The sequence below is a fragment of the Thermobia domestica genome, chromosome 6 (genome assembly GCF_964235325.1).
Source record: "Thermobia domestica chromosome 6, izTheDome1.hap1.1, whole genome shotgun sequence".
NCBI classification, from domain to species: Eukaryota; Metazoa; Arthropoda; class Insecta; order Zygentoma; family Lepismatidae; genus Thermobia; species Thermobia domestica.
In genome coordinates this window covers 151,552,515-151,574,816 of record NC_137459.1, presented here as the reverse complement: position 1 = coordinate 151,574,816, position 22,302 = coordinate 151,552,515, and the positions used below count along the sequence as shown (strand labels likewise).

The 22,302-nt window shown below is 38.0% G+C and overlaps 1 protein-coding gene across 3 annotated transcripts in view; it reads left to right on the top strand.

The window, feature by feature from the left end:
• mRpS33 (mitochondrial ribosomal protein S33) overlaps positions 1–22,302 on the top strand; it is a 463,548-nt gene that overhangs the window by 110,693 nt on the left and 330,553 nt on the right. The window lies entirely within an intron of this gene.

Sequence of the window (22,302 nt, the reverse complement as noted above, 5' to 3'; positions counted from 1 at the left end):
CTTCATTCGTTTCATTTATCATGGTTTGTTTCCCAGACTAGCGTGTGTGTGTGTTTCATTTTTATCTCTAACTAGCAGAAACGCTCATTTTTCGAGCGAGGAGAATAGTTTCATGGAAAGTGTTTGACACCTGTTTCTTAAGATATGCATCAGCATAAAAGTGTAATAATAAGAAATCCGCAGTATCACTCTCTTTCTACTCATCACCCTCCATGCTCATGAGGACTGAACTTAACATGTGCACTATGCAACTAGTTACAAGAGAACAAATCTTGAAGTTTAGTAACTTGATACACGAAACAGATCCCTTTGTATCAGACGAGTGCATTTCAAAGGCGGTTACGTTTTGGATGTGAGAGATTCAGACAGCCCTACATCTCTAATTTTTGCTAAAATAACCCTTATAGATATTGTATTATGCGTATCGGTTAAAATTAAACAGGAAAACTGAGTATCTCTCTATCCTAGTGAATCAGTAGGCAATGGATAATAATTTACTATATGTCTACTTCGTGTCTATAGGTAATTTGAATTTCACTTTGAACTAACTGGATGTTCTTCTGTGAAATGTAATACACACACTATTTATGAATTTTGAAATGTAATTTGAGAATTTATCATAACTTGTGGACTTTCAAGTTTGTGTAAAACACTTTTTGATTAGTCAAGTAGTTTATACAAAGTAATCTCTTAAATTTGGGGAAAAATCGTGTTTTGTAACTTGCTTCCATATCACAGTTGGTACGCCTGGTCCCGTGTTCGATTTCCACTGGTGACGAATAGTTCGGAACCCAAGTTGAACTATACTCCCGTCTTTATATATGAGCCTAAGTACGATGTAAAATGTGAAATTAAGAATAATAAATTCAATCCTTCCAAAGTTTAGAACAACCAATTCGAAATATTTTGAGAGTTCCAAACGGCAAGGAACTTAGTTAAACCTTACCGTCTTCGTAATTTCATCGTGAACAAAAATAGCATGTCTGTCTTACTTTAGCGTAGAATATTAAAACATTAGACATCGCATATCAAGAACTGCGTAAATTATAATTAAATTTTTTTTCGTTTGTGGATTCGAACTGCCGCTCTGAGGTTTGGTGGTCGGTTGCCCTATCATTAGACCACGACCACTTCGCCCTGAAGGTTTTGTCATTGACATCTTTAAAGGCGATTCCAACGTATGCAGCAGCTTCTAATATTCTACGACGTTTTTCTTTTGTATGTCTTTTGTGTTGTTGTATCTTATCTATAACATGCCTAATTTGTTTTTACAACTTCTGTCCCTCTTAAACATGTCCTTCAGACTTCCATTACTTCTCCCCACCAAACTACATGTTTGACTGATTTAATTCTCATATTTATTTATTTATTTTTTTTTTTTTACATCAGTCAATGCACGGATGCCAAACTCACAAACAGATGTACAGTTACTTATTTGACAAATAGTACCAGTATAATTGGAGAGCAATCGGACATGTAATGAAGCGATTCAGTGAATCGTAGCCGTTTCTCTAGAAACGCTCATTCAACTTAGTGTAGGCTTCAGCTCTTAACTCTTCTTCTGGACAAAAGCAGAAAGCTGTATTCGTGTCTAGCGTGCGCTAAATGCAAATGTTAATGAGTAATCGTGTTCACCGTACCCGTAAAGAGATTGATCTCTCGGTCAGTTTTACATGTTATGCGTTGATTATTCAGGTTCATGCATTCAATGTGCTGAATGTTTACAGGAATGAGTACAGCGGGCTGGGAATCATCATGACTGGGACTGTCACTGACAGACATACTGCAATCTTTGAAATGTTTGCATCATTAAAATATCTAACTGCGGCTGAAGGCCTCATCACCGTGCTGTGCTTTGAATTTATCTATAGTTATTTGCGTGCTTACGTTTTCGTTCTTTAGAAACATCTTCATCACACTTTGTTCCATGTACACCATAACACTGTTGTTTATTTTGATTTCCGGTGTCTGGAGTGGCCAGTGATGTGTGCGCCGCCTATCAGTAAGAAGATGCTTACTACTGCGTGTAGTAGCACTAGCCACGCTAGCATCTATTTTTACGTGTCTTGTATAGAGAGTGGACCATTATCTTAAAACACCCTTGTAACTTTTAAACTAATAGAAAAAAAAAAACTTTGTGCAATGCAAGCATTAATAGGGGGACATCGCTTCTTCGTACTGTACAATGTCACCAGGTTAGTAGTGGTGTCAACACATTTTTTTTTTTTTTTCAAATACCAGTACATCTCTTTTATCTTCATGGCCTGTCCCGAAAGGGAGGAGACCTTTACTTACTACGTCAGATTATTACTGATTTTAAATCTATATGATAGACAAAAATTTGCAATACTACATTTGTTATTCAGCGTTACAAATCAAGCACGTTTCATTGTCAGAAACATCCAAGCTTGGAGGTCTCTACGTCAGTAATAACGTAAGAACCTTAGCGTCGAATATTATGATCATAATGTGACATATTTCGAGTATATATGAACAAAGTGACAAGAAACAAGTTACCATACTTTTCATATCTCCGAAACGATTTGAGGTACGAAACTGCAGTAAACGGCGTTACGATTTTTACGATTATTGGAAACCATCTACGTGATTGGATGTGATCGCACATTAACCTATAGGCCCACGTCTCATATAGGCTCGGTGTTGAGCCAGGCGCTAAAATCCAAATCAACTAGGGGTCAGGGTGACTTAGTGGTAGAGTGCTTACCTCTGGTGCGTGGGGTCAGTGGTTCGATCTCTCCAATTAAGTTTGTAGTGGACAACATTGTGTCCGTGGGTTTTCTCGGGACTGCCGTTTCCTCCCACTTTCTCATTTCACCAATACTTCCGTCATCATTCAGTTGCCTTAATCATCGTCTCCCTTACCCTAAGGAGCATAATCGTGGGACATTACATTAAAATATTTAATTTCATGTTTTTCCAAGTCAACCAATCAACGAACTAGCATTGTTTAATCCAAGTCAGTTGCGTTATTACGGTGGTACAGACCTTCAAAATTTGGATGTTTGTGGTATTGTAGTGTTCGTAGTTTAGAACACTGAATAATAAGTGTAAGATTTTTCGTGTAACATGTAGATTTGATATATCTTATTTTATATCTGACGTAGTGCCATTTGAAGGAATGGAACTTCGTTTGGTTGGAAACACTGTTCGTCTGTTACTTTTACAAAGTTTGTCAAATGATTTGTCCTGACTGTCAATGTCCTGATAATATTTTCTTCCTATTAACTTTCAGCGTTTTTATTATCTATTAGGTAGAAGACACAAGGGCTTATCGAAATAAGGAACCCATTCTATATTATATACACATACCGAGTGTTTCACACTAAACGTCGAGTGCTTATAAATCTCAAACTGCTGGATATAAAGGATGAAACAAAAAATGAGGTGGTAAAATGTCAGAGGACCGTCGAATGGAGCGTTTTGCTTGACCCATAGCATCCCAGGGGTCCCCCCAAAATTAAAATAGCAATGTAGGAAAATTGAAACATCATTGAAAAGACAGTGGAAAACAAACATTTTTTTTGTAGGATTTTTTTTTTCCATGATGTGCTATTTACGCAATGACTGTAAATTCCATTGGCTGTAAATTCTTATACACTTACATAAAACTCAGTTAAATGGTTTCCATTTCGTAAAAGGTATCCCATATAAAGAGGCTTTCTCTACAAAAGTTGTTCGTTTCTCCTTAATATTTCAAATCTTAGAAATAAATAATACATAAACGTAAATTGTTATTGTTTGTAAAGTCCGCAGCAAAAAACCTGCAACGTGAGCATGTAAGTTTATTGTGAAACTACGCCTAACAACGCAGGAAATCAACATAACGTCGTAAGTGGCACGAATCACGCCAGGAGAAACCTCGGTGTCCTCCCCTGCACACTTATTTTGGAGCAAAAGACTTTGTCGTTTCACAATAACCTTTACATGCTCATGTTGCAGGTTTTTTGCTGCGGACTGTACCAGCCTGAAGGTCAGAATTGTCATAGATTTGAGTCAATTGTTAAGTCATGTAGGTAGGTTTAACGCGGGAAACTCACGATGGAATCAACAAATTTGGTCCCAGCTAGACTTGTGGAACTGCACACATGTTTTGGAGCTTACTCGTGGATATATGCCCCGTCTTTGGGATGGAACACCTGGGTTCGATTCCCGGTAGAAGCACATGTGATTCAGGTTCTACGTTAAGCTGTAGGTCATCCTCTTGACGCTAAAAATAAATGGTCGTGTGAATTACTTAGGTGCTTTAGGAACGATTGAAATAAAATGCATACTTGATTTTCAATGCATTATGAAAGTGTTATCGAGTCCCTGTCTTAAACGTTAATAATTATACGAGAACCGAAATAAGTTAACTTTCACCATTGCATAATGTTTTATATCTGTTTCAAATTACATTTCTTAATAAGTATGTTAATGAGTACGTAATCGGATAATTTTTACAGAATGGATTCAAAAATTCAGATCGAAGAAATAAGTTAAGTAGTAGTGGCAACATTAATTATTTTCCTCTAAATCCAGCTGTATTACTTCTTACATAGCTTGAATTATTTGTGTTGAGTAAAGTATTTAAAATTAAGTACAATAATTCCGTGTGTAAGACACATAAATATTGGATATGTGATTATGCAAAAGCAAACTTCTTGTTACTCTTTCTGTGTTTTATTCAGAGATTCAGTGTAGAGGATATGTTAACGAAACATGATCAAAGTATTTTAAATCTCTCTCTTTATATAAGAGTCTTGACTAACTGATTAACACTTAGGCCAAACTGCTTAAAATAGAAGTTAGAAGTCGGCTGGTAGATAGGAGAGTGCATAGAGAGGTAAAATACCACAAAGGAAGGATTTTTGGAAATTCGACGTGGAAGTGGTTGAAATTGGGATTGCAGTTATTACAACGAGATGTTCATATCTCGGAATTTCCTAAGGGTAGAGACATGAAATTTGGTATTTGGATTTCTCATTTAAAATAATTAAACACGTGCTCCAGTGTTCCTAGATGTTTTACGTGGAAAAAGTGATGGGGGTGCTTCAGTAAGGCGCCCATACGATACGTTCGAATTTTGTGCGAGACTTCGAATTCAGACGAATTATATGTGAAAGGTAAAAGGAAGAACGCAAAATATTACTTATACAACACATGGAGCATTTCTCAGTGTTTACGTATGTTTGGAAACGGGATTTACTTACATAGAAAAGAATAGTTGATTTATTGTATGGAATTAATAGGTAATATTTTTTCCTATTTGCATGAAGCGATAAAATTTTAGTTTGTATTGATATAACTTCCCTTCAGGAGCCGCAATGTTAAGCATATTTGACATTTCGCGAATTAGATAATTCCATTCGAGTTATTGTACATAACATTAGAGATCTAAATGAAATGCTATGCTGTGCAGTTATGTTAGTAACGTGTATTAGTCTAGATGGATGATAAATACAGGTGAAGTATAATGAACGATTTGTTGGAAAGATATAGAGGGAAGAACGTGGATAATCCAAGAAAACTCATGGCTACTGTATTGTAGTAGTGCCTACAATCTTGCGTACCGGAAATGGCGTTATGACTGTGCCATCATGACCCGAATATATTTGCCCTGCAGAATTCTTGCTTACAATATATTGTATTTACTATGCAAAAACTCAATTGTATATGTAGAAACACAATGTTTTAAGGAGTTGTCACTTGTCTACTAAGTTGTCAGCATTAATCATCATTTCGATTTTTTACTACTTTCGTCTGCCTTTTATGTATATGGAGCGGACAGTTTTTTAGGTGTATGTGTGGAAGAGTTATTTTGTCTCTTAAAATGTCTAATATAGCATTGTAATGTAAACTGAAAGTTCTTTTTTTCATCATATTATATACTGCTTTTTTTTATATAAAAAAATCCTGAAACAGCAGGAAACACGAAACAGTTTCAGAACAGGAACAAATGTTTACTTACTGTATGTACTTTTTAAAATCAGAGTATCCGTAACATAGTTCTTTCTTCTTGGCCAACTAATTCAAATGAAACCTTGTTTATAAAAATGAGATTATAATGCTGTAAATGTGTTCAAGAAATTCTGGCTACTCACTTCCCTTTAGAAAACCCTATAGTTCTGTTCATACTCCGCTCGTGCAACAAACTTAAAACTTCTGGGGCTGTTTGAGATATTTATTTCAAGTCAAAATACTAAGTTGTTCTATGTACATTTGCAAGAAATACGTTTTTTACAGAGAAATGGGTGGCCAGTTTTTTTTATATATATATCAAGATTCACGTCACTTAAAACACAAGTTACTTTTTTTAAAAAAAAAGAAACATATAATGGGCAATGTTAGTTCTCTCCCGTTGACGTTGAAGTAAGTTCTAGGGTTAATTAGTCAAATGTAATATTTTCTTTAGTATGACGCTGGGCCTGGCAGGCCTTTAGTATGACGCTGATCATACGTCAAAACGACTCTGCATAAGGCTCCTAGTGCTTATATTGTGCGCTAAGATTTACACATTACACGTATTTGGTTTGGCGTTTGCATGTGTTGGTTTACTTTCTTGTTATTCTGGAGAAATTACCATATAATATTCGCGTGAAATATGAGTATCAGGATATCTATAAGGATACTTAGCTTAAACATAACTCGAACCAAAGAGCGTCATGTTGTTATATGCTTACTTAGCATACGTGCTTTCGGCATGGGAGACAAGTTCGATACGCGGTATGAACTCATGTTCTTTCGATCCCACTTTAAGCTGTAGGCTTGCCTCTCGTAAAATCTCAGTGGTAAAAAGGAACGTTAAATACTAAATCAACCAACCAAGAGCTCGAACCAAACACCTCTAAATAAACATAGCGGTAGCTACTACGTGATTTCTCTCTCTCTCTCTCTGTGTGTGTGTGTGTGTGTTATTTACGAATTGTTATGAGTCATTGTCATGGGTTGTAGTGCATAAAACTGAGTTTACATGTTGATTGAATCGGAAGAGGAAGAATTACAAACGTAGAATATTAATCACACGGACGGAAAAAGTGTAGTTATTTTATTTATTAATTTTTTAAATGAGCAATTCAGGGAAATAAATTACTCATATTTCATGAATATATATATGTATGTGGGTGTATATAGTGCTGTTATTTTTTCAATGGAAAATTAGATTCCCTGATGATTAGCTTCCACAATTTCCTACAAACACTTTTCATCTGATGACTTGAATTTTTGTGTAAAATGAAAACTCAATGAGGTTCGCTGGAACGGGGTTACGGAGGGTTAGAGTACAAGATACCATCAAAATTTTGATAAAGGGATACGATACCCCTTTGATCATGTCTATTGTATTTATTCCTTTGATTAATTACTTATTCTTAATTACGAGGAACAATTAGGGCTTATTTGTAAGTACGAAAGACAATAGTTTCAAGGTGTGTGCGATTAACGTAATTCAGGACTCTTTAACATACCTTCTTTTTGTATTTCACTTCACTATAAAATACTTCAGTGACTATGTATAGAGTAATTTAAACATATGTTATCTCTCTAGATTATTGCATACTGTTCCTGCCGAGTTTTGAGGTGGGGTACAAGTAAGATTTTCATTGGTTGTTGAAGTTTAGTGCCCTTTTCAGGAGTGAGGCCATGAGAGACATGGGAGTACAGATGGAATCCGAACCACCGTAATGCGTTGAAATTTTAAGACTCTCCCACTGGGAATCGAACTTCGGGTCTCGTGCACAAAGGTACGCGAGCTAGCCACTAGACCTCTTTAGGGTAAAGACATATCGAAGAGACCTTGCGATCGAGGTCGAGGTTTAAGTCGCGGTTGCTGCCTCGATGTCTAGGTCTAGATGGATGAAGGGCGCACATAGCGAGGTCTCTTTGGTATGTCTTTACCCTTAGACACGCGCTAGCCACTAGACTAATGAAGGGGTTCTCAGCCTTTTCTACTGGCATATCACCAAAGCATATTAGTAATACCACCATAACTCGTATGTATTACCAACAGTCAGCAACTCGCGTACCACAGGTTGAAAAACCCTTCATTAGACCAATATGGAATGCAAGTAAAATTTTGAGATAATGATGAGCTGAGTAATCCCTGATCATCATAATACAGTAACGCAGTAGAGATTGAATTACCCTACGTAACACATATTTTGTCCTTGAAGTCTAATTGTTATTTTCTTTTAGCTTCTGTTGAAAGAAGACAGAAATGCTATATTATTTGGAATAAACTTCGCTTTTGTGATGTATAGGACAAAATATATGCTAAAAATTACGTCTATGAACTATGTAATTCCTAAGGTATTTGCAGTTTCTTTTTCAGATTACTTCCCCATCCCATTTGGCAACGTTGTGTGGCTCTCGTACGGCTGTCTTTTACTTAATACCATGAATTTGGAGGGAACCAACTGATCACAGTAACAACTGATATTTCTGCATAGTGTACCCATCGAAATGACGAAGTGGTAAAAATGCACCTAAATTCATACACCCCGACATTCCTTCGTCGATAGCCCCAGTTCCACACAGCCTCCAGTATTCTGTTCCGTCTCCCCCCGAGAAACCCAATAGCTCTCAAGAATGATTCGTCAGACACATGATAAAGATATGAAAGATGCGGACTACACGTGTGCTTTTCCGACAGCAGAAAAGTACTATCCAAATCAGGAAGGTCTTAACGATTTGATCAGAGATCTTGGTCTCACTAAAGCCAATGGTGAGCTTTAAACTTCAAAATTGAAACAATGGAATTTAGTACACAAATCTGTAAATATATCGTTTCAGAGGTCATGTAACAAGCCTTTTTCGCGTTTTTTCACGATGAAAGATGGGCTCTTCTGTAACAATGTCATCGAGTTGTTCGAGTCAATTAGTATCCCCTGTAACCATCATGAGTAGCGGCTTTTCATTAATAGTTCCTCTAAGAGTTTGAAAGCAGTATAATGGAATCAAGTATCCGTCTCTTCCCTTGGCTCACACTGTACACCTGAAGGAGGAATACAATAATGTGAAGATCCTATTACAGATTTTGTGTTATGAAAAATATTAATGGGAGGTTATAGGAAACTTCAAAGTTATCGCAATCCTAATGGGTCTTGTGTGTGTGTGATCGCTTATTTATTTTATTTTATTTTATTTATTTATTTATTTATTTTTTTTTTTTGAACTTTCGGAGAGTTTAAAACAGGAGCAACGAATTTTCAGTTACAACAATTGACAGTAGTTTACTCTTGATTTTTACCTACCTACTCAATACACGTTGTTACCGAATCCCACAACAAAATGTAGTTATACGTTTCTACTACGCTTTCGTTCCTCACGTCCACGAAACTTTGGGAAGAGTGAGAGAGGCCGGAAGTCATGGTTCTTACAAGGGAAGGTTATGAACTGGCTCTGCTGAGATCCGAACGAGACAATTGTGTTTGCATTTGATATAACTAAACGAATCCTAAAGTTATACGTTCCACGTGTCAGAATAGTGTGAGTTAGAACATAATTTGTAATATAAAAACTATTAGCTGTCAGGATAGTTTGAACCGGGTCATTTGTTCGGGAACGGTTGGGTATATGGAAAACTCGTCGAACATGTATCCCATCATTTTCAGGGGCACACTTTTTGGGGTAAAAAAAAAAGTTTGTCGCAGGGTCCCAGACGAGGTCCAACTCAAAAGTTTCAAATGGCAAGGGGGGTTAAGTAGCACATGATTTGAAATCTGTTGCTAAATGAAAGAAGATGAAGCAAGTCTCGACTCTCTACGACAACCTTATGCAAAATGGCGGCGGGTCAAAATGGGCCACCCCTATAAATCGGAAATGGTGAGAAAAATGTGAAAATAGGAAAGCACGTGTGGCATTATTTTCAAAGTACAACGATTTAAACTAAAATTGTCTTGTCCCAGGTGGGGTCCAGCTCAAAGTTTTCAGATGGCAAGGAGGGTTAAGTAGTACATTGTTTGAAAGCTGTTGTTAAATGAAAGAAGATGTAACAAGTCACGACTCTACGATAACTGTGAAAAATGACAGAGGGTCAAAATGTAAACACAAACTTAATAGAAAAGTCTATGGCTACGTTGAATCCAAGAATGGCCGTTTAATACATATGTCGAAAATATACACACTCGAAACTGCTGAAGCTGGAAAAACCAAATTTGGCATGATTGTTGATCAGTAAGCATAGGTAACGAAAAGGTAGGAAATGTTCAAAAACACGAGATCTTGAGTTTAAAATGCCACACTATGTATTACACGCATGTCTAAATGACACCACTGGAGCTGGAGAAGCGAAATGTGGTATTTACGTTTATTGTCCATAGTAGATATTCACAAAAAGTCAGACATATCATCTGTAATCCAATATGGTTGTCATCGTGAAAAATGAGTGTGTATATAGATCCTGACAATTATGTTGCATCTACATTCATTCGATCCGTTAAAATAAAGAGATCTACGAGTGACCTGACTCGTAATACAGAAGTTGTTGACACCAGGCGGCAGCTCTAACCGCCGCGGCAGATGATTGGAAGCATCATAGAACGGAGACTACTATTTTTTTTCAAGTTTTTTTTTTTTTACCATTACGATTATATCTTGTTTCTTTGTTATTCTCACTTTCATTTTCTATCCTGTTTGTATCATACATAAAATTAGTCCGTCATTGTGAACTCATCTTGTTTCATTTCACAACAACTTTCAAACGATGCGTACTTAACCCTCCTTGCCTTCGAAACTTTTGAGTTGGACCCCACCTGGGACCTTGCGGGGACCCTGGGACAGGGCGTTTTTACTTTAAATCGTTGCACTTTGAAAATAGTGCCACACTTGCTTTCCTGTTTTCACATTTGTCTCACCATTTCCGATTTGTAGGGGTGGCCCATTTTGACGCGCCGTCATTTTGCATAGGCTTGTCGTAGAGAGTCGAGACTTGCTTCATCTTCTTTCATTTAGCAACAGATTTCAAATCATGTGCTACTTAACCCCCCTTGCCATTTGAAACTTTTGAGTTGGATCCCGTCTGGAACCCTGCGACGAACTTTTTTTACTCCAAAAAGTGTGTCCTTGAAAATGATGGGATACGTGTTCGCCGAGTTTTCCATATACCCAACGGTTTCCGAACAAATGACCTGGTTCAAACTATCCTGCCAGCTAATAGTTTTTACATTACAAATTATGTTCTAACATGTGGCGTAACAATAGGGTAGGCATTGCCTTTAGGCGCAGGGCTTTTCGGTATATTAGGGGACGCCATGGGTGTTTAATAAAAAGAAGCAAATTATATAAATGGAGCCCCAAGTTTTGGCTGTCTTCATTTCCGAACAGGGCAAGAATAAAAATTCCTGCTCACTCAGTTTGCAGTTTATTACATTTGAGTATCAAATTATTGACATTACTGTAAACTAGTCGAGGTTACAGCACTGTATGATTAAGAAAGTAATCCTCCTATATTAGTAGGATATCAACCTTATATTACAGGCGGGAGCTCATCTGGTTCGGATTCCACGTTAATCAGTAGGTCCACGTCTCATATAGCCTCGCTGCTGAAAGGGACGCTAAACTAAAATCAACTCAACTCAACCTTATATTACATGTACTGAGCTTACTAACTTTAAATAAAATTCCCCACCACAACAGGCTTACAACAATAATGACAAATTCTATGACCTATAAGATCTAGATTAAAACGAGTTAAAAAGTGTTGCCATTATTATGGGGCACAGCACAATTTCCACGTACCGAGGCTACAAGAACCAAGCACAACCATCAAGGGTCGAGCAAACCGAGCGACTGCCCGGGGGATTAATTCGCCGATATACACATAAAGGAAATAAAAGAGTCCCTCACGTGATTTATTTTTGGACCGCCAACCTCAGGGGAGTCCAAACGAAAATTCCAAAATAAATTTTCAACGTATTTTTTAGTATCACTGCAATAAAATGTAAAATATAGGCTACTGCTAGGTGTGGGCGACCAAAAAGACACTTTGGCCGAGTGAAAATTTTGCCTTCGTTTGCTCCTGATACAAAGATAACATAATGTTAAATGGATGAAAAGGATACTGACCTATTTTAGGAAAGACTTCTAAGAAGCATTAATGTTGTGTCAAAAAAGTTGCAGAGCCCTATTATGTGCTTGTCAGAGTGTCAGCGAGAACTGAAAAGGTGCTGTACAGTGGTACAAGATCTTAGAAAGAATGTGTCTCAAGTATTCGAGAAAGCCAGTGCTTGTTCGCGCAAATTTGATGTATCACATAAGTTAGAAGAAAGAAGGAAGACAGTGCCGGAAATATTCTTTGATGAATTGGCACAAAACACATGAATTCGAGATCAAAGTGCTATTGTCTATCCTCGACTCCGTAATAGTAAACATAAGGGAACTCTTCGAAGGAGTGAGGGAACTTTGTGAAAGATTTTCGTTCTTATGCCCGTCAATATTACGAACCACTCCTGAAGAAGAGGTCACTAAACAGTCTTATGACTTTGCGCTTCTGTATGCAGACGATTTATCCAGTAACTTTCTACGAGAAGTGTTTACTTTAAAATCTTTCAACCCACAAAGAGATTCTTCATTTTATTACCGAACCTGACCTCAGCTTAGCATTTCCAAATCTGCGCTGTGTTTATGTGTATCTCTTCCTGTTACAGTTGCAACTTCTGAGCGATCATTCTCTAAGTGAAAATTATCTCAAGGCATATCTCAAAAACGGTATGACCCAAGAACACCTTTGGAGTGTGTCCATGCTGTGTGTTGAGCGAAAAAGAGCTCATGAATTGGACATCTCTGATTTGATCAAAGAATTTGCAGAAGCAAAAGTGAGAAAGAAACATTTCTGATGTGCATAGAATTTGTCGATTAAAAAAAAAAAAAAAAAAAAAAATGAAAATAGAAAAATATGCTTAAAAGCTGTTACACAAGCTTTATTTATTTATTTTATAATTATGTAAAATCGAAACATATGTTCATTTGAAATCCTTTTGTTAATATTGGTTGATACACTACTGTTTATTTACACTACCACTGCAAAAAAAAAAAAAAAAAAAAAAAAAGTTCGAATTTTACATGAGTATATTTTTAATAAATAGGGCAGTCTGTCCAGTTTACATTTAAAAACCACGCCACAACGATATAGACTAAATTAAAGGTCAATACCCTCCCACTGATAATTTCAGTTTATGCCCGTTTCTACGCATAAGTTACATATGGTCATGCATGGTACCTAATCGATGGGTGAGAGGGCGCCTCTAGAGATTTTGCCTAAGGGCGCCAAAGGCCATTGTTATGTCACTGGTTCTAACTCACGATATCCCGACTGGTGGGACGTATAACTTTGGGATTCGTCTGGCTATATCAAATGCACACACAATTGTCTCATTCGGATCTCAGCGGGGCAGGTTCATGACCTTCCCTTATTAGAATAGAGTATTTTAAAACACAAACTCATCTAGAACGTCAAGGCAACAAACCAAATTGTGGATACTTCTGTAGCTGTGAGAACCGCAAAAGTAAAATTGTATTCCTTGTTATTTAACTACGTAGGATTTGTTAATTATGATGATGGCATTTCTTCGTTTTATTTATTTATTTATTTATTTGATGGATCAACACAGTTTCCCTCAAAGTTGAAATGTTAATTAAATTCTGCAGTTCATGATGATTTCTGTAAAGCTTGCATTCTTTAAGTAAATATTGGAGAAAGAAAGAAGTGACTTTGCAGACCGCACTAATGTGACGTGTGTGCGTTTGACGTAAAACCTCATTCAGTTTTCAATTGGCACGCTGTGCTGTTAATAACACTGCATAGTTTCATCATCTGGCAGTGTCACGGAACATCTTGAAAGCCAGCATATGCTGCGTTTTTATGATTATCAAGTGACTCAATATATTAATATCATCTGCAGGCAGAGCGCGTGTGCTTTTGTAGATCAGTTTTACTATCTTTACATTAACATCGTCATTTCAACCTTCTGACACTGTTCTTACTGTTGGTGTTATTTATTATTTTTTATTTATTTATTTATTTATTTATTTATTTATTTATTAGCGGGAAATGCTGCTTTTTGTCTGTATTTAACTTTTCAGTCTTCTTAGTGAATGACCTTGAACTTTTCAGGTATCCTATGTTAAAAATGTTCTATACTTGTTTGAATGAAAAAAAAAAAAAAAAAACTTGGAGACACTTAATAATTTTACTGTTTTAAGGGTATCCTGCAGGTGAAGTTTGCACCATATGTGCTTCTGGAGCAATAAAAGACAATTGAGCTATATAGGTAACTACTCTGAAACCTAGAGATGCTGGTGTGATTGGTGTGACGTAATTGTAAATTGTTGAAACACTGTAATTGTAAAGCGGATCTAAAAGACATCTTGGCATATATTATAAAAGGACAAAGTAGTTAGTTTTCAAGTTTCGAGCACTGTTCCTTAAGAGTCTTTGTCAGACTCGTACCCATTTGTTCACATTTTTCAAAATAATTTGAGAGTCAGAAAGTAGTGTAACTAAAGTTTCAGCACATAATTATGTAATATTTGTAAAAATATCACGGACACAGCGGCCAAGAACGTCGCATTGGCAGAGATTGCACTGGAGCACTCTACCGTTCTCAGATCGTAGTATCTATTTCCTCCAATTGATGCGCTATCACTGGGAAATGGGTTGGAATAAGGCCGGTGAAAACAAGCTCTGTTTAGTAAAACATTTCTGGCCAATTGGCAGACATTGCTCGTTGCGTACTGATCGCCAAGATGAACTGATCTTGATACGCTTGTGTATTGGACACTTTCATCTCATTCATTCTTATTTAAAGCGTGGTGCTAACCATCCGTATCGTGAAGACTGTATTATCCCACTGAATGTTCAAGACATTTTTGTAGAATGTTCAGAATACCTGGACCTCAGAAGAGGTTTAGGAATTACTGAAAACCTTAGGTTTTCGAAGCTAATGCAATCTTTAGCGATCTTATTCTCACTTTCGTTCGTGAAATTCGAATGGTTAACATACTCTAAATTCTTCATTTTTATTGGCTTTTTTAGTGTTATATGTCACCATTATTGCTATTATTACTTTCAAGAGACTATAGGAGAGAATAAACTATGGTGATTGCTAATAAATTGAAGTCGAGATTTCAACGAATTTTCACGTCTCATGACCCCCTACAAACCGAAAAAGTGATTTTTGGATGTCTATTTGTCTGTTCACTTTAATATGTCCGCACCAAATTGTAAACTTAAGGTTTTTATAAGATTCTCCAGTTTTTTTTCATTATTATTAAATATTTTTCCTTCTCTCAGAATTAAGGGTACTTTACTGAAAACTGAAAATATTTTTTTTAAAGGAAAATAAAAGTAATTTTCTCAAAAACGGATGTAACAATTTTTATATTTCATTCATAAATATTTCATTAGTAAACTTATAATATGGTATGAGCTATTTGTCTGGGAAAATCCAGAAGGAATAGGTTACCCTTTGGGGCGAATTTTTCCTGGGCGCTTTTGTCAAAGAACGACTCAGGCGATTTTGTTCCTTTTCATTAATAACCTAACAATGTGACACAACTCATTTATCCATAACAATTTCACAAGGGATAGTTTATTGAGTGGGGTATATTTTCCGGACTATTTTCTCAAAAGCTACCCTGGTGATTTTGTTAATATTTCATAAATAAATGTTTCATTTATAACCTTATAACTACAAGGGTATTGATGTTTTTACTTCTCTCAGGTAATCATTAGTGGTACGATGCCTATTATTATAATGCTTTAATTGGGTGTGGGACTTTAATTCGAATATCTGGATACACCCTCGTAAATTGGAAATGACATCAGGGATTCGGATGAAATCTGCACTATTGCTGTTGGGGGTGGGGCTCTACCTAAGTGGGCATATACCCATCATGTCGGCTATCTTGAATGCAGCGAAATTTTTTGAAATGAGGAAGGGTTATGAGATATGTCATCTAAAGCTAGAAAGTTATAAAAGACGAATCCGAAATAGTTTTTTCTTTAAGAGTGGTTCTTGTGTCAGTGAGGGAGATCAGCAGTTACAGTACGTGCTCAATATGGTAAACAGCTCGTTAGATACATATCGCAAGGGCGTGCGTTACACGTTGCTGTAGTTCACGGACGGCATTGATTTTGACTTGATAAACAATGACTGACATTTCCGTACAGGTAAAAGTCCAGAGGAGTAAGGTCTGCGGGTCATGGTGGCCACTTCACTAGCTCACGTTCACCAATCCCGTGGCAAGCGAGCTGTTGATCCAACCGTCATGCTGAAAGCACGTTGGGAACGTACCAGTCCAGTGTGGTTTCTCATCTGACAAGTATCAATGGTTCTGTTTGTTTACCTCGCCATTCAGGAATATAATACCTTGTCATACAACAGTCTCATGCGAAAACTGGATTAACTTGGCATTGTTCCAAACTCATTGGCAAAACTCGAATCACATGTTGGGATCTTCCTTGGTTAGATTTACTTTAATTGCAGCTTTATGATATTATCATTGGTTGTACTTCATGATCCATGCGATTCGAGGCATCGCTTACACGTGCTACATGGCGGTTACTGCGGATTGGGCTCTTGATAAATGGTGCCAACACAGTAATTGTATTTCCTCGTTTGTAGCAGTCTTTGGACGTCCATTGCGTTGTTTGTCATCACAGAACCTCTTCTGAATTAGAACGGAATCTTACGGTACTGTGTGATGTGGGCAGATGTTCTCGATGTAGTGTATTGAACTCGGCCACAGTCACTCGGGTAGTTTGACCACTACTCATTAACACAATGTTAATTTGATGCTGAAGAGTTAGTGTCATTCTGGTTCATTTGCAACGAAAAAATTATGAAAACATTAATATGTTGATCTCCTATATTAATATGTGAATAACTTTTACAAGAATAAAATGAAAACCAATTTGGATTCGTGTTTTTGTGTCTTTCTAGCGCAAAACAAAATATCACATGACCCCCTTCCCGTTAAAAAAAAAAAAAATAGTTGTATTCAAGATGAGCGCTATGATGGTCATATGCTTTCTTAGATAGAGCCCCATCTCAATAATTATAGGGCAGACTTCATTCCAATCCTTGCAATCATTTCTAACTTAAAATAATGTAATTCAGACTTTTGAATTACCCAATACAAATAGTTTCTTTTTGTAAAATTACGTATATGTGACAGATATAAAATCATGGATTCCATATTAAACTGTAGATTCACGTCTCATAAAGCCTCGGTGCGGAACAACAAGCTAAACATCAAATCAACCAACCGTGTGTGTCAATGGGATTGTTAATAGGTAGTAGGGGAGTGGTAAAGTTGTAATTTGACATTCAAAATGCCAGCTCACAAGAGTTACAGTTTCATAAAATGTGCATTGAAATCTGAATGAACTGTTATGACATGTTAACATTATCCATTACGCAAAAGGATTAAGAAACTACATGTTAGTGACTTTTTGCTTTTTTGCCATATGTAATTATGTAACGAAACAGCTGTTACTAATTTCGTTGGTTGGCCGAAGTTCAAGCTAAATGTGTTTGAATAGAAAGGTTTAACATCAATCTGTTGCCTACTGCTATCTTGTGGCAATGTTACAAACTTTGAAGTGTTCACATTTACTCCAGTGCTGTAGATTTGTCATAAAGGCACATAGTTGAAATACTCGTAAAGACAAAGCATACTTGATTTCTTTAGACTCTAGAAATATCCTAAGCATAGAAGTACTGTAAAAACAAACTCTGCATTAGGGAATGTTAATAATTGAAGTTACAATAAATATACCTATATATATATATATATATATATATATATATATATATATATATATACAGGGTGATTCAATAAGAACGTACCGGGCCTATATCGCAGCTAATTCTGCACGTAGAGCCTTCAAACAAAAAATTGCATTACCAAATCGTATGTGTAGAATGCAATAAAAATAGTAGCGAGACCAGTGACGTCTCATGAAAACCTCCAACGGGGGGCAACTTCAAAATTTGAAATGGAAACTGGTATAACTGTTGGAATCGTTCGAAAAGACATTAAATGTCATGCAACTTTTAGAGGACAAACTTTGTCATATCCTTTCCCATTTAGCCGCTAGAGGCGTTGTTGCAGACTTGTATCTGACTACCCGTAACAGGACTTTATCTCAGCTAATAATGCACATAGAGCCGTCAAACAAACAATTGAACTACCAAATCGTATATGTAGAATGCAATAAAAATAGTAGCAACACCAGTGGCGTATCGTGAATATCTCCAATGGGGGTCATCTGCAAAATTTGACGTGGAAACAAGGGTTGGTTGTGCCTCCATTGAAACAAGCGGACAATGGGAGAAACGTCGAGAGAAAACACGTCATATTTCTTCCTCTGTGGCAGCAACACGATCGCATTACGAGGGCAAAGTCAGATGATGAGAGGGTTTCTGCATGCGGAACCAAAGGGAAGAGTAAATACAGATCTGAAAGGAACGGGACGTACAATTGTACATACGCGGAATCACACCGTGTAAGTGGCGACAACAGTGGCGTCAGCAAGAAACCACGACGGGGGGAGGGTACATACTGTAACAGTAAGCAGAGGTACATTTCCTGCTGTTGAATGAATCTCTAAATATGGAACCAATGACATACGCAATATTTGAAGAAAGTGGTTTCCGTATGGCTGCGACAGAAGCACAGTGGATGGGGAGAACTATGACGAGGGACAATGTACGATGCTATAACAAAACGGAAGAAGAATCTATTGATTGCAACGAAGAAAGAGGAACCGAATGTGCTGTTTCCAAAGCATGGAACAAAACATGAGGACAGAAAGCTGAGGCGTTGCAATCAAGCCATTGGAGAAAGATGAGTAAAAAGCTAAAGAATCAGCGTACCTTCTGCGGAGTGTAGTCGACGCTCCCTGGCCTTCACAAATGTTCAAAGTGATGTCCCCGAACAGGAATACAGCGATTTATTCGCTGTACGTAGTTGTGAGCAACAGCTTCCAACTCGGCCACGTTGATGCCCCGGAATGCGGTTGTAATGCGGTCTTGCATGTTGCAAATTGTAGTTTGTCGGTTGACATACACAAGATCCTTAATTCGACCCCAGAAAAAAATAGTCCATACAAGTAAGGTCCGGCGACCACGGAGGAAACTGTGGATTGGAACCTCTTCTGATCCATCGTTGCGGAAATAAACCATTTAGCTCTTTCCTACACATGGCAGCATTATGAGCTGGACAGACATCTAATTGAAACCACAGCGTCTGACGTATATGGAGCGGTACGTTTTCCAATAGCGGCTGTAGATGGTGTCGCAAGAAATCACGAAACATTGCACCTGTTAAATTGCACGAAACATTGTCACGAAACATTGTGACCAGAAAAAAAAAAAAGGCTCAATGACCTGAGTCCCTACAATGTCACCCCACATATTAATGCGCCATCGGTGTTGCCAATTGACTTCTCTCATCCAGTGAGGGTTCTCCGCTTCCCAGTAATGTGCATTGCGGAGATTCACGTTGCCATCACTGCAGATTGTCGCTTCATCAGTCCATAAAATGAAGTGAATGAAATTCGGATGTTCTCTCACGCGATTGACCACCCAGTTGCAGAACAGAAGCCGTAAATTACAGTCCGCATCACTTTAATTCTTGATGCAGAGAGAGGTAGTACGGGTGAAAATGTGATTTCCACAGAATACGCAGGACACTACCTTGACTGATACCACGATCTCGTGCGATCTGCCGCGAATATACATGAGGATTTACTGCAATAGCGTGAAGTACATCAATGGCAACGTCTTCATTTTATACGACTCTTCCCCGGACACCATAGCGTCCACGCATGTTGCCTGTCTGCCGCAATCGTGCTGCTAATCTCCGCAGCAGATTGTGTGAAATAGCTTGTCGCTGTGGATAGCGTTCAGCGTATAATCGAGCTGCAGCCCTATAACTTTCCCGGCATTCCCCTAAAGTCATGAGCATTTGGAATGCCTCCAAATTCGTATACCGCATGAATGTTATTTACTACCGACACTTCCTACTACAATCACTCAAACATCAACACTATCAAAGAGGTTTCACTACTTGTGGAAGTTTCGTATTCGTCCCGTCACGAGCTTGTAATGCACAGGGGTAGTAGAACTCAATGCACGACATCTTGTCCAGTACACGGACCACTTTAACTCACTGCAGAGGTTAATCACTCTCGGACTCTACACGCTTGTATTACCTGTTTGGGCTACAGCATCGCTCCTTCTACCCTCTGTCTGACATAGCAGCAATCGCCTGTTCGAGGCCGCATAGACTATGTCTTGAACAAGGTCATGTACGTGTTAGCTACTGGATCTACAAGAGTACCACCACACAATCACTGGCAACGATAAATGAGTGTGCTGTTCGAAACGACAAAAAAGCCCACAACACATGCTCCCGGCTTGGGACATATTTCATATTGTACGTACGCACACAATATACGTACATCGCGCGTCCACGTCATTGTTGGTCTGAGCTACCCTAGGCCCCGAGTTAATCCTGCAAAGGCGTCGGCGGTTGTTTGCCAGGGCATGGTTTGCACGTACCCTCCCGGCATTCGTCTGGTGTGACTGGGGACACTCTTACACCATCTGACATTCACCTAGTAATGCGAGCGTGTTGCTGCCAACGAGGAAGAAATATGACAATGTGTTTCCTCTCGACGTTTCTCCCATTGTGCGCTTGTTTCAATGGAGGCATAACCAACCCCTGTTTTCATGTCAAATTTTGCAGATGACTCCCGTGGGAGATATTCAAGATACGCCACTAGTGTCGCTACTATTTTTATTGTATTGTACACATACGATTTGGTAGTTCAATTGTTTGTTTGACGGCTCTATGTGCATTATTAGCTGAGATGAAGGCCTGCTACGGGTAGTCAGATACAAGTGTGCAACAACGCATCTAGCGGCTAAATGGGAAAGGATATGACATAGTTTGTCCTCTAAAAGTTGCATGACATTTAATGTCGTTTCGAACGATTCCAACAGTTATGCCACTTTCCATTTCAAATTTTGAAAAATGAAATGAAATCTTTAAGTTTAACGTCCCACGATTATGCCGGTTAGGCTAAAGGAGACGGTGATAATGAGCAATGATTGAAATGGTGGAATGAAGAAAGTGGGAGGAAACGGGAGAACCCCCGAGAAAACGCACGCACACGGTGTTTGTCCACCACAGAGTTCACTTGGCGGGGGATGGGATCGAACCCGGGACCCCAAGCACCAGAGGTGAACGCTCTACCACTGAGCCACCGCGGCCCCTCATTTCAAATTTTGAAGTTGCCCCCCCATTTCAAATTTTGAAGTTGCCCCCCGTTGGATGTATTCACGAGACGCCACTGGTCTCGCTACTATATTTACTACATTCTACACATACAATTTGGTAATGCAATCTTTTGTTTGAAAGCTCTACGTGCAGTATTAGCTGCGATATAGGCCCGGTACGTTCTTATTGAATCACCCTGTATATATATGTTACCTATTAGTTTTAGACTTTGTTCTGTACTTAAGGCTCTTGGTTGAACTTCATGTATTACATTTTTCTAAATGCAGTTAAAGAAATGTGACTATTTGGTATTTATAGAATGCTGTATAATTTAAATTAGTGACTTCAAACAATTTCCCGTTGTTGAGCAGTGTGTAGCCAAATCGAATGAAGTTACAATTAACTTACATATTGTACTATTTCACAATGAGACCTTTGTTGAAAACACTCTCTGGCTACTAATGTACTACTTATTAAAAAGTAGCAAATAATCAAAAACAAACTATTTTGAGTAATTGGTAAGTGCTATAAAGTTCGTTAGCCTTTCCCGCTGGTCTAGTTTGCTAGCGCGCACCTTGAAGCATAGCCCTTGGTTCAGTTCCTTGTAGGGATGCACGCGAGTCGAGACATGTCTCGAATCTCGACTCGACACGACTCGAATTCAAGCCGAGAGACACTTTGTAAAATTCGAGCCGAGCCGAGACAAGCGTATTTCTCGTCTCGAATTTTCGAGTCGAGACTGCTCGCAAAAATCTCGGCTCGACTCGAATGTCTCGAAAATATTTCTATAGTTTTTAATATTATTTTGAAGAAAGTATTCACCTAGAAACAGCCTTGAAACCAATTCCAGCATTTATTACTTAGAAGGGTACAGAACGCATAAACTTAATAGTTAATCTTTTGAGATCAAGATTTAATTTTCAACTCAATTCAGTTAATTAATGGAGTGCTGGCCATGTGTGGAATGTGGAAGGCGCGTGATCTATCTGAGTTTGACGGAGGGCAGGTTGTAATGGC